The sequence below is a fragment of the Choloepus didactylus genome, chromosome 21 (genome assembly GCF_015220235.1).
Source record: "Choloepus didactylus isolate mChoDid1 chromosome 21, mChoDid1.pri, whole genome shotgun sequence".
Taxonomy (NCBI): Eukaryota; Metazoa; Chordata; class Mammalia; order Pilosa; family Megalonychidae; genus Choloepus; species Choloepus didactylus.
In genome coordinates, this window is record NC_051327.1 from 27,393,944 (window position 1) to 27,406,484 (window position 12,541).

General features: G+C 43.9%; 1 protein-coding gene across 3 annotated transcripts in view; it reads left to right on the plus strand.

The window, feature by feature from the left end:
- FAM234A (family with sequence similarity 234 member A) overlaps positions 1-12,541 on the plus strand; it is an 82,391-nt gene that overhangs the window by 75 nt on the left and 69,775 nt on the right. The gene's annotated exons all lie outside the window — the stretch shown is intronic.

Sequence of the window (12,541 nt, forward strand, 5' to 3'; positions counted from 1 at the left end):
CACGCCCCAGGGCGCGCCTTGGTGGCCGACGTTCCCCCTCGGCGACCCCGGCCCCGACCCGCCGACCCCTCCCCGACCCAAGCCCCCCGCCTCGTCCCTCCCAAGCCCCCGGCCCGCCCCGTCTCGGGCCCGGGTGTTGGTAGAGGGGCGGCCCCGGGCCAGGCCAGCCGCGGCGCCGCCCCCAGCCCAGCTTTCCCCGGAGACGGGACTCGGCTCCCGGTGGGAGACCCCCCACCCCGCGTTTGCTGCAGGGGGGCGAGCTAGCCGTTGCTCCTTCTGCTCTGGGGATGCGTGCTGTGTTGGGTGCCTGCAGTAATTCTTTTCAACAAGAAATGAAACAATGTTAATACGCATTCGAACTCAGGGGATCAGATCCTCGCGTTCTTTTAACAGAACGGTGTCTGTAAGCAAATCTGCAGTGAGAAAAGCTGGCAAGGAAAACCCAGAAGCCTCACCTTAGAGCCTTCCCCAACAAAAGCAAGGCAGAGTTTAAAAGGAAAAAAAATCACAGTGGTCTGAAGAGTTCCCAGACCCCAGCACATAGATGGGCTGAAAGCTGTAAGGGACTGAAAAGTTATCAGGGAAGGCAATTCCAGTTATTGTGGGTTCTTCAAAAAACCCTGTGATTCCGGCTGAGGTGCCCGCCCTGTGCCCCGCATTTCCAGGTGCTGACTGCCGTCTGTCTTTCTAATGCCACCTCCCGTTAGCACTTCTGTTGTGATTTTAAACTGAGCGTGGGGTCAGAGCCGGGTAGATTAGCCTGACAAGTACTTCCCGAGTGTCTGCTGGGTGCCAGGGATGGTTCTAGGTGCTGCTGGTAGCACTCAATAAAACAGACAAAATTCCTGTCCTGAAGGAGCTTACATTCTGCTGGAGAATGCCGACATGAACACGATAAATAAGCAAAAATCAGGTGTGCTAAAGAGAAAATACAGAGCAGGGAAGGGTGCGAGCGTGGAAATGGCCTGGCATCGATGGACGTTTATTTGGGCATTTTACCAGTTTTCTGCATCCTCCTTGTGCTCATTGGGATGCTTTTGGCTCCAAGTATTCAAAATTCATTAAAACTAGTTCAGGCTCTGCAGGGATTCTGTCGGCTTTCTAAACTGAAGAGTCCAGGGCGCAGGGACAGCTGGAGCCAAGGGCCTGACTCGTCAGGGTTTGTGGTGGATGGACGAGCTTGGGTATGAACCTCCCGCCCTCTCACCTACTTCCGTCGGCCTTGGCTTCTTCCTCAGTCCCTGCCTCCATCCTGCCCACTTGTATTCTCTGCTGCTGAGTAGAACATCTCCCATTTTCCTGGGTCAGGTATTGAGTGGCTTCGCCAGGTGACTGCAGACATCTGAAGTCTTGGCTGGCGCTGCAGGATCTGGCTCCAGAGCCGCTGGGCTGGCGTGGCTAACGCCTGGAGCCTCAGTGCCTTGCCTCGTGAGCCTCTCCCTGGGGCTCATGTCCCCACAATGCGGTCCCTCAGCGTGAGCGATGCGAGAGAGAGCAAGGAGGAAGCATGGTGCCTTTTATGATCTGGTTTAGGAATTCTAACACTGTCACTTTCCCCGTGTTGTAACAAAGTTAGAGTCACTAAATACTAAAGACTCTACCTTTTGTAGGGAGAGTATCAAAGAATTTGTGAACATATTTTAAAACACCGCATCGGTACCACTCTTGAGGGAAGAGTGCCTGTAAATCCAGCTGAAGTTCTGGGCCTGGTGGTAGTCGGGCCGTCACTGTGGACCTGATTAGCTAGGCCTGGATAAGGAGCCCGCCGAGTTGGGAACGGGTCGGTCCCAACATAACCACATCATCTGAGTATTGGGGAAAGTGGATTTCCCCAAGGAAAATCAAAGTACTAGACAGGGAAGGAATGGATGTCAAGTAGTCAGAATGAGCCCTACATCTGATTACTACCATCTGTTTTGAGATTAACTGCTCTTGCAAACTAGATTTCCACACAAAGTGGTTATTAAAGGCATTAATAGATTCCTATCCAAGAAAACTTAGTAAGCAGAGCACAGCAAGAATCGGACCTTTATTCAGGTGTGTAAGTGTGTGGGGTTATCTTACCGCGGGCACTGTGCTTTACCCTGGGACAGCCACAGCCAGAGAAGCAGGTGTGCACCCCAAGGTTGTGCACCGTCTAGGAGGAGGCTCACCGGCGACTCGGTGAGGGCAGAGCCGTCTGAGGGGCTCGCTGGGCTGGAGGGATCCCCCGTGGGAGCCAGACGGGAGCGGGCTCTGGGGGCCTTGAAGGGCTAATACATGGAGAGGGGCAGAAGCGCAGCATGCGCCAGGGAACGCCAGTGTGACGCCGTGGGCCTGGGGGTCCACGCGTGGCGCAACCGTGGGACCTCGGGTTTGGGGAGAGATGACGCTAGAGAAGTAGGTAAGAGCTAGGTGATGAGAAGACCTGGAGCTAAACCGAGGCTTTTGAGCTTTGAGCTGAGTTGTGAGGAGTGATGCAAGGAGTTTTAGCAGGGGAATGGCATGGTCAGACAGTAGTTTAGAAAGGTGTCTCTTGCAGCATCAAGAGGGAAATGTTCAAGAGGGCTGCAGAAATCCAGGTGAGCAGCTCTAAGAATATGGCCTAAGGCAGTGGCTGTTGAAAGGAGGGCATAAACTGTGAAGACTAGAAGTTTATATCTCCAGGACTTTGTGGATGTTTCAAAATACACTGTATGTCTCACTCAGAATTGGTCTGTATAAAACCCACAAGCTGTGACTGTTTTTCCCACTCTATCAGTTTGTAAAATCATCCTTCTTGGAGCTTCAGTTATCTGGTTGTGGTGTGGGGAAAAGGAAAAAAAGAATGCTGACTTCTAGCTGAGTTACCAAACTCTTAAGGAAGCACGTGCTGAAAGATCAGTGACATCTCTACATTGGAGAAGATTTAAAAACAATCAAGGTGGCTTATGGAGGCGGGGCAAGATGGCAGACTGGTGAGCTGTATGTTTTAGTTACTCCTCCAGGAAAGTAGGTAAAAAGCCAGGAACTGCGTGGACTGGACACCACAGAGCAATCTGTCTTTGGGCATACTTCATACAACACTCATGAAAACGTGGAACTGCTGAGATCAGCGAAATCTGTAAGTTTTTGCGGCCAGGGGACCCGCGCCCCTCCCTGCCAGGCTCAGTCCCAGGGGAGGAGGGGCTGTCAGCTCCGGGAAGGAGAAGGGAGAATTGCAGTGGCTGCTCTCATCGGAAACTCATTCTACTGATTCAAACTCCAACCATAGATAGACTGAGGCCAGACACCAGAGACTCTGAGAGCAGCCAGCCCAGCAGAGAGGAGACGGGCATAGAAGGAAAACAACACGAGAAGCTCCAAAGTAAAAGCAGAGGATTTTTGGAGTTCTGGTGAACACAGAAAGGGGAAGGGCGGAGATCAGGCCTTGAGGCGCATATGCAAATCCCGAAGCAAGGCTGATCTCTCTGCCCAGGGCACCTTTCCTTAATGGCCCTGGTTGCTTTGTCTATTAGCATTTCAATAACCCATTAGATCTCTGAGGAGGGCCGTTTTTTTTTTTTTTTTTTTTAAATCCTTTTTGCTTTTTCTAAAACAATTACTCTAAGAAGCTCAATACAGAAAGCTTCAAAGAATTGAAATTTGGGCACGTCAAGTCAAGAGCAGAACTAAGAGAGCTCTGAGACAAAAGGCAATAATCCAGTGGCTGAGAAAATTCACTAAACAACACAACTTCCCAAGAAAAGGGGGGTGTCCGCTCACAGCCACCATCCTGGTGGACAGGAAACACTCCTGCCCATCGCCAGCCCCATAGCCCAGAGCTGCCCCAGACAACCCAGTGTGACGGAAGTGCTTCAAATAACAGGCACACACCACAAAACTGGGCGTGGACATTAGCCTTCCCTGCAACCTCAGCTGAATGTCCCAGAGCTGGGAAGGGGGAGCAGTGTGAATTAACAGAGCCCCATTCAGCCATCATTTGAGCAGACTGGGAGCCTCCCAACACAGCCCAGCAGCCCAGAACTGCCCTGGGGGGACGGCACTCACCTGTGACATAGCACAGTCATCCCTCAACAGAGGACCCGGGGTGCACAGCCTGGAAGAGGGGCCCACTTGCAAGTCTCAGGAGCCATACGCCAATACCAAAGACTTGTGGGTCAGTGGCAGAGACAAACTGTGGCAGGACTGAACTGAAGGATTAGACTATTGCAGTAGCTTTAAAACTCTAGGATCATCAGGGAGATTTGATTGTTAGGGCCACCCCCCCTCCCCGACTGCCCAGAAACACGCCCCACATACAGGGCAGGCAACACCAACTACACACGCAAGCTTGGGACACCAATTGGGCCCCGCAAGACTCACTCCCCCACTCACCAAAAAGGCTAAGCAGGGGAGATCTGGCTTGTGGAGAACAGGTGGCTCGTGGACGCCACCTGCTGGTTAATTAGAGAAAGTGTACTCCACGAAGCTGTAGATCTGATAAATTAGAGATAAGGACTTCAACTGGTCTACAAACCCTAAAAGAACCCTATCAAGGACAGCAAATGCCACGAGGCCAAAAACAACAGAAAATTATAAAGCATATGAAAAAACCAGACGATATGGATAACCCAAGCCCAAGCACCCAAATCAAAAGACCAGAAGAGACACAGCACCTAGAGCAGCTACTCAAAGAACTAAAGATGAACAATGAGACCCTAGTACGGGATATGAAGGAAATCAAGAAGACCCTAGAAGAGCATAAAGAAGACATTGCAAGACTAAATAAAAAAATGGATGATCTTATGGAAATTAAAGAAACTGTTGACCAAATTAAAAAGATTCTGGACACTCATAGTACAAGACTAGAGGAAGTTGAACAACGAATCAGTGACCTGGAAGATGACAGAATGGAAAATGAAAGCATAAAAGAAAGAATGGGGAAAAAAATTGAAAAACTCGAAATGGACCTCAGGGATATGATAGATAATATGAAACGTCCGAATATAAGACTCATTGGTGTCCCAGAAGGGGAAGAAAAGGGTAAAGGTCTAGGAAGAGTATTCAAAGAAATTGTTGGGGAAAACTTCCCAAATCTTCTAAACAACATAAATACACAAATCATAAATGCTCAGCGAACTCCAAATAGAATAAATCCAAAAAAACCCACTCCGAGACATATACTGATCACACTGTCAAACATAGAAGAGAAGGAGCAAGTTCTGAAAGCAGCAAGAGAAAAGCAATTCACCACATACAAAGGAAACAGCATAAGACTAAGTAGTGACTACTCAGCAGCCACCATGGAGGCGAGAAGGCAATGGCACGATATATTTAAAATTCTGAGAGAGAGGAATTTCCAGCCAAGAATACTTTATCCAGCAAAGCTCTCCTTCAAATTTGAGGGAGAGCTTAAATTTTTCACAGACAAAGAAATGCTGAGAGAATTTGCTAACAAGAGACCTGCCCTACTGGAGATACTAAAGGGAGCCCTACAGACAGAGAAACAAAGACAGGACAGAGAGACTTGGAGAAAGGTTCAGTACTAAAGAGATTCGGTATGGGTACAATAAAGGATATTAATAGAGAGAGGGAAAAATATGGCAAACATAATCCAAAGGATAAGATGGCCGATTCAAGAAATGCCTTCACGGTTTTAACGTTGAATGTAAATGGATTAAACTCCCCAATTAAAAGATATAGATTCGCAGAATGGATCAAAAAAAATGAACCATCAATATGTTGCATACAAGAGACTCATCTTAGACACAGGGACACAAAGAAATTGAAAGTGAAAGGATGGAAAAAAATATTTCATGCAAGCTACAGCCAAAAGAAAGCAGGTGTAGCAATATTAATCTCAGATAAAATAGACTTCAAATGCAGGGATGTTTTGAGAGACAAAGAAGGCCACTACATACTAATAAAAGGGGCAATTCAGCAAGAAGAAATAACAATCGTAAATGTCTATGCACCCAATCAAGGTGCCACAAAATACATGAGAGAAACATTGGCAAAACTAAAGGAAGCAATTGATGTTTCCACAATAATTGTGGGAGACTTCAACACATCACTCTCTCCTATAGATAGATCAACCAGACAGAAGACCAATAAGGAAATTGAAAACCTAAACAATCTGATAAATGAATTAGATTTAACAGACATCTACAGGACATTACATCCCAAATCACCAGGATACACATACTTTTCTAGTGCTCACGGAACTTTCTCCAGAATAGATCATATGCTGGGACATAAAACAAGCCTCAATAAATTTAAAAAGATTGAAATTATTCAAAGCACATTCTCTGACCACAATGGAATACAATTAGAAGTCAATAACCATCAGAGACTTAGAAAATTCACAAATACCTGGAGGTTAAACAACACACTCCTAAACAATCAGTGGGTTAAAGAAGAAATAGCAAGAGAAATTGCTAAATATATAGAGACGAATGAAAATGAGAACACAACATACCAAAACCTATGGGATGCAGCAAAAGCAGTGCTAAGGGGGAAATTTATAGCACTAAACGCATATATTAAAAAGGAAGAAAGAGCCAAAATCAAAGAACTAATGGATCAACTGAAGAAGCTAGAAAATGAACAGCAAACCAATCCTAAACCAAGTAGAAGAAAAGAAATAACAAGGATTAAAGCAGAAATAAATGACATAGAGAACAAAAAAACAATAGAAAGGATAAATATCACCAAAAGTTGGTTCTTTGAGAAGATCAACAAGATTGACAAGCCCCTAGCTAGACTGACAAAATCAAAAAGAGAGAAGACCCATATAAACAAAATAATGAATGAAAAAGGTGACATAACTGCAGATCCTGAAGAAATTAAAAAAATTATAAGAGGATATTATGAACAACTGTATGGCAACAAACTGGATAATGTAGAAGAAATGGACAATTTCCTGGAAACATATGAACAACCTAGACTGACCAGAGAAGAAATAGAAGACCTCAACCAACCCATCACAAGCAAAGAGATCCAATCAGTCATCAAAAATCTTCCCACAAATAAATGCCCAGGGCCAGATGGCTTCACAGGGGAATTCTACCAAACTTTCCAGAAAGAACTGACACCAATCTTACTCACACTCTTTCAAAACATTGAAAAAAATGGAACACTACCTAACTCATTTTATGAAGCTAACATCAATCTAATACCAAAACCAGGCAAAGATGCTACAAAAAAGGAAAACTACCGGCCAATCTCCCTAATGAATATAGATGCAAAAATCCTCAACAAAATACTTGCAAATCGAATCCAAAGACACATTAAAAAAATCATACACCATGACCAAGTGGGGTTCATTCCAGGCATGCAAGGATGGTTCAACATCAGAAAAACAATCAATGTATTACAACACATTAAAAACTCGAAAGGGAAAAATCAATTGATCATCTCAATAGATGCTGAAAAAGCATTTGACAAAATCCAACATCCCTTTTTGATAAAAACACTTCAAAAGGTAGGAATTGAAGGAAACTTCCTCAACATGATAAAGAGCATATATGAAAAACCCACAGCCAGCATAGTACTCAATGGTGAGAGACTGAAAGCCTTCCCTCTAAGATCAGGAACAAGACAAGGATGCCCGCTGTCACCACTGTTATTCAACATTGTGCTGGAAGTGCTAGCCAGGGCAATCCGGCAAGACAAAGAAATAAAAGGCATCCAAATTGGAAAAGAAGAAGTAAAACTGTCATTGTTTGCAGATGATATGATCTTATATCTAGAAAACCCTGAGAAATCAACGATACACCTACTAGAGCTAATAAACAAATTTAGCAAAGTAGCGGGATACAAGATTAATGCACATAAGTCAGTAATGTTTCTATATGCTAGAAATGAACAAACTGAAGAGACACTCAAGAAAAAGATACCATTTTCAATAGCAACTAAAAAAATCAAGTACCTAGGAATCAACTTAACCAAAGATGTAAAAGACCTATACAAAGAAAACTATATAACTCTACTAAAAGAAATAGAAGGGGACCTTAAAAGATGGAAAAATATTCCATGTTCATGGATAGGAAGGCTAAATGTCATTAAGATGTCAATTCTACCCAAACTCATCTACAGATTCAATGCAATCCCAATCAAAATTCCAACAACCTACTTTGCAGACTTGGAAAAGCTAGTTATCAAATTTATTTGGAAAGGGAAGATGCCTCGAATTGCTAAAGACACTCTAAAAAAGAAAAACGAAGTGGGAGGACTTACACTCCCTGACTTTGAAGCTTATTATAAAGCCATAGTTGCCAAGACAGCATGGTACTGGCACAAAGATAGACATATAGATCAATGGAATCGAATTGAGAATTCAGAGATAGACCCTCAGATCTATGGCCGACTGATCTTTGATAAGGCCCCCAAAGTCACCGAACTGAGCCATAATGGTCTTTTCAACAAATGGGGCTGGGAGAGTTGGATATCCATATCCAAAAGAATGAAAGAGGACCCCTACCTCACCCCCTACACAAAAATTAACTCAAAATGGACCAAAGATCTCAATATAAAAGAAAGTACCATAAAACTCCTAGAAGATAATGTAGGAAAACATCTTCAAGACCTTGTATTAGGAGGCCACTTCCTAGACTTTACACCCAAAGCACAAGCAACAAAAGAGAAAATAGATAAATGGGAACTCCTCAAGCTTAGAAGTTTCTGCACCTCAAAGGAATTTCTCAAAAAGGTAAAGAGGCAGCCAACTCAATGGGAAAAAATTTTTGGAAACCATGTATCTGACAAAAGACTGATATCTTGCATATACAAAGAAATCCTACAACTCAATGACAATAGTACAGACAGCCCAATTATAAAATGGGCAAAAGATATGAAAAGACAGTTCTCTGAAGAGGAAATACAAATGGCCAAGAAACACATGAAAATATGTTCAGCTTCACTAGCTATTAGAGAGATGCAAATTAAGACCACAATGAGATACCATCTAACACCGGTTAGAATGGCTGCCATTAAACAAACAGGAAACTACAAATGCTGGAGGGGATGTGGAGAAATTGGAACTCTTATTCATTGTTGGTGGGACTGTATAATGGTTCAGCCACTCTGGAAGTCAGTCTGGCAGTTCCTTAGAAAGCTAGATATAGAGCTACCATTCGATCCAGCGATTGCACTCCTCGGTATATACCCGGAAGATCGGAAAGCAGTGACACGAACAGATATCTGCACGCCAATGTTCATAGCAGCATTATTCACAATTGCCAAGAGATGGAAACAACCCAAATGTCCTTCAACAGATGAGTGGATAAATAAAATGTGGCATATACACACGATGGAATACTACGCGGCAGTAAGAAGGAACGATCTGGTGAAACATATGACAACATGGATGAACCTTGAGGACATAATGCTGAGCGAAATAAGCCAGGCACAAAAGAGAAATATTATATGCTACCACTAATGTGAACTTTGAAAAATGTAAAACAAATGGTTTATAATGTAGAATGTAGGGGAACTAGCAGTAGAGAGCAATTAAGGAAGGGGGAACAATAATCCAGGAAGAACAGATAAGCTATTTAACGTTCTGGGGATGCCCAGAAATGACTATGGTCTGTTAATTTCTGATGGTTGTAGTAGGAACAAGTTCACTGAAATGTTGCTATATTATGTAACTTTCTTGGGGTAAAGTAGGAACATGTTGGAAGTTAAGCAGTTATCTTAGGTTAGTTGTCTTTTTCTTACTCCCTTGCTATGGTCTCTTTGAAATGCTCTTTTATTGTATGTTTGTTTTCTTTTTAACTTTTTTTTTCATACAGGTGATTTGAAAAAAGAAGGGAAAGTTAAAAAAAAAAAAAAAAAAAAAAAAAAAAAATAAAAAATAAAAACAAGGTAAAAAAAAAAAAAAAAAAAAGATGTAGTGCCCCCTTGAGGAGCCTGTGGAGAATGCAGGGGTATTCGCCTACCCCACCTCCATGGTTGCTAACATGACCACAGACATAGGGGACTGGTGGTTTGATGGGTTGAGCCCTCTACCATAAGTTTTACCCTTGGGAAGACGGTTGCTGCAAAGGAGAGGCTAGGCCTCCCTGTATTTGTGCCTAAGAGTCTCCTCCTGAATGCCTCTTTGTTGCTCAGATGTGGCCCTCTCTCTCTGGCTAAGCCAACTTGAAAGGTGAAATCACTGCCCTCCCCCCTACGTGGGATCAGACACCCAGGGAAGTGAATCTCCCTGGCAACGTGGAATATGACTCCCAGGGAGGAATGTAGACCTGGCACCGTGGGACGGAGAACATCTTCTTGACCAAAAGGGGGATGTGAAAGGAAATGAAATAAGCTTCAGTGGCAGAGAGATTCCAAAAGGAGCCGAGAGGTCACTCTGGTGGGCACTCTTATGCACACTTTAGACAACCCTTTTTAGGTTCTAAAGAATTGGGGTAGCTGGTGGTGGATACCTGAAACTATCAAACTACAACCCAGAACCCATGAATCTCGAAGACAGTTGTATAAAAATGTAGCTTATGAGGGGTGACAATGGGATTGGGAAAGCCATAAGGACCAAACACCACTTTGTCTAGTTTATGGATGGATGTGTAGAAAAGTAGGGGAAGGAAACAAACAGACAAAGGTACCCAGTGTTCTTTTTTACTTCAATTGCTCTTTTTCACTCTAATTATTATTCTTGTTATTTTTGTGTGTGTGCTAATGAAGGTGTCAGGGATTGATTTAGGTGATGAATGTACAACTATGTAATGGTACTGTAAACAATCGAAAGTACAATTTGTTTTGTATGACTGCGTGGTATGTGAATATATCTCAATAAAATGATGATTAAAAAAAAAAAAAAAAAAATAAAATAAAATAAAAACAATCAAAAGTGGGGCATGGAGGAGAGTGTTTTGGATTATAGATGAAAAAGGTGGGCCATACTGTGTGGGGTGGGAAGGGAGGTATATGGGAACTCTGAACTTTCAGCATGATTTTCCTGTAAACTACAACTGCTCTAAAAAATTAAATTAAATTAGAAAGCCCTAAGGTCTAGATCAATTTATGTGCAAGAAAATTCTCAAGTTGAGCTTCACAATGACTTGAAATACTTCTATAAATTTATAGCAATATTTGAGACTCCTTAGAGTTTAGTACCTTTGAACTCTCTCTACAATGTATAATCAACCAAATAAAAGAATTAATTAGAGAAAAGCGATCTTACACTTTTAAATTTTTATTTTTCTTTCTGAATACGTATGGACTAGGATTGTGGGAAGATGGCAGGATAAGTAGCTCCAGGATTGTCTTCCACCAGAACAGCTGTTGAACAGGCAAGAACTGTCTGACGACTGTTCTGAGACTCTGGAGGCCGGTGGAGCACTGTGCGGCATCCGGGGAGGAGTGGGAGGGAGAGGCTGGTGAATCGCCCTCTGAGTTCACCGGCGTCTGGGCCCCACTCTGGCGGCAGCCCCCGTGGGGTCCAGCCCCTGGCTAGCTCACTGGGGACAGAAAGGGATGTAAATATCCTCGTCCCAAGACCACGGGTGGGCATGACCCATCGCTGATCATGACTTTGGATTAGCAACTTCAGGACAGAGGCTTGAAAAGTCCACTTCCCCAGGGCAGCAGGGGCAAGGTCAGGGGCTGCATTTGCCGGGCAAGAAAACGCAGCTTGGGAAGCTGTGCTGAAGCTCCTGGCGCCCTTCCGGATCCCCTCCCTGGGGCACTGTGGAGCCGGTCTGTGCCCCCTTCCTGGGTCCCTGGCCCCGTTTTGGCTGGAAAAAAATTGACTTGGAAAACTCCTCTCTGGCATGCCCCCCCTCCAGTTTGCCCTCGGGGGAAAGCAGCATGAGACAACAACAGAAGCTGTAGAGGCCGACAGCCTGGGGCATGGCTTGCCTGCTTTGAACACCCGAGAGAGGGAGGTCTGTCTCCTGGGAAATAGAGGGGCTTTCAAACTCCTGTAAACGGGACTCCAGACAAGACGCAGGCCCAGGGAAGACAGACAGGCCCTGGGCTGACCTCCCTGAGAGTGCGGCTGGAGCTCGAGAAAATCTCTGTCCTATCACCAGCTGCTTACAAAATCAAGAAACAGACATCTCAGCAAACAGATCCCAGAGTTAACGTTCTAAAATATTAAAATATACAATATGTAACAAAAGGGTACAAGACAAACAGGAAATGATGGCCCATCCAAAGGAAGAGGATGAAAAAACAGAAAGCACCAATGAAGAAGACCAGAATTGTGGACTTAGCAGGCAAAGTCTTTTTTTACTTTTTAAAAAAATTTTTTTAAAAGAGAGCTTAAAAATGCTCAAGGAGATGAAGGAAAATACAGAGAAAGAACTGAAGGGTATCAGGGAAACAATGGATGAGCCATACGAGACTCTTAGTAAAAAGGTAGAAATTTTTAAAAGGAACCAAACAGGACTACTGGAGTTGAAGACCACATAATTGAAATGAAAAATTCCTAGGAGTGATCAACAGCAGACTGGAGCTGGCAGAAGAAAAGAGCCAGTGAACTTGAAGAGAAGACAATTGAAATCGAGTTAAGCTGAGGAGCAGAAAAAAAAAAAAAAAAAAGAATTACAAGATACAGAAATAGCCTAAGAGGCCTCTGGGACACCACCAAGCACAC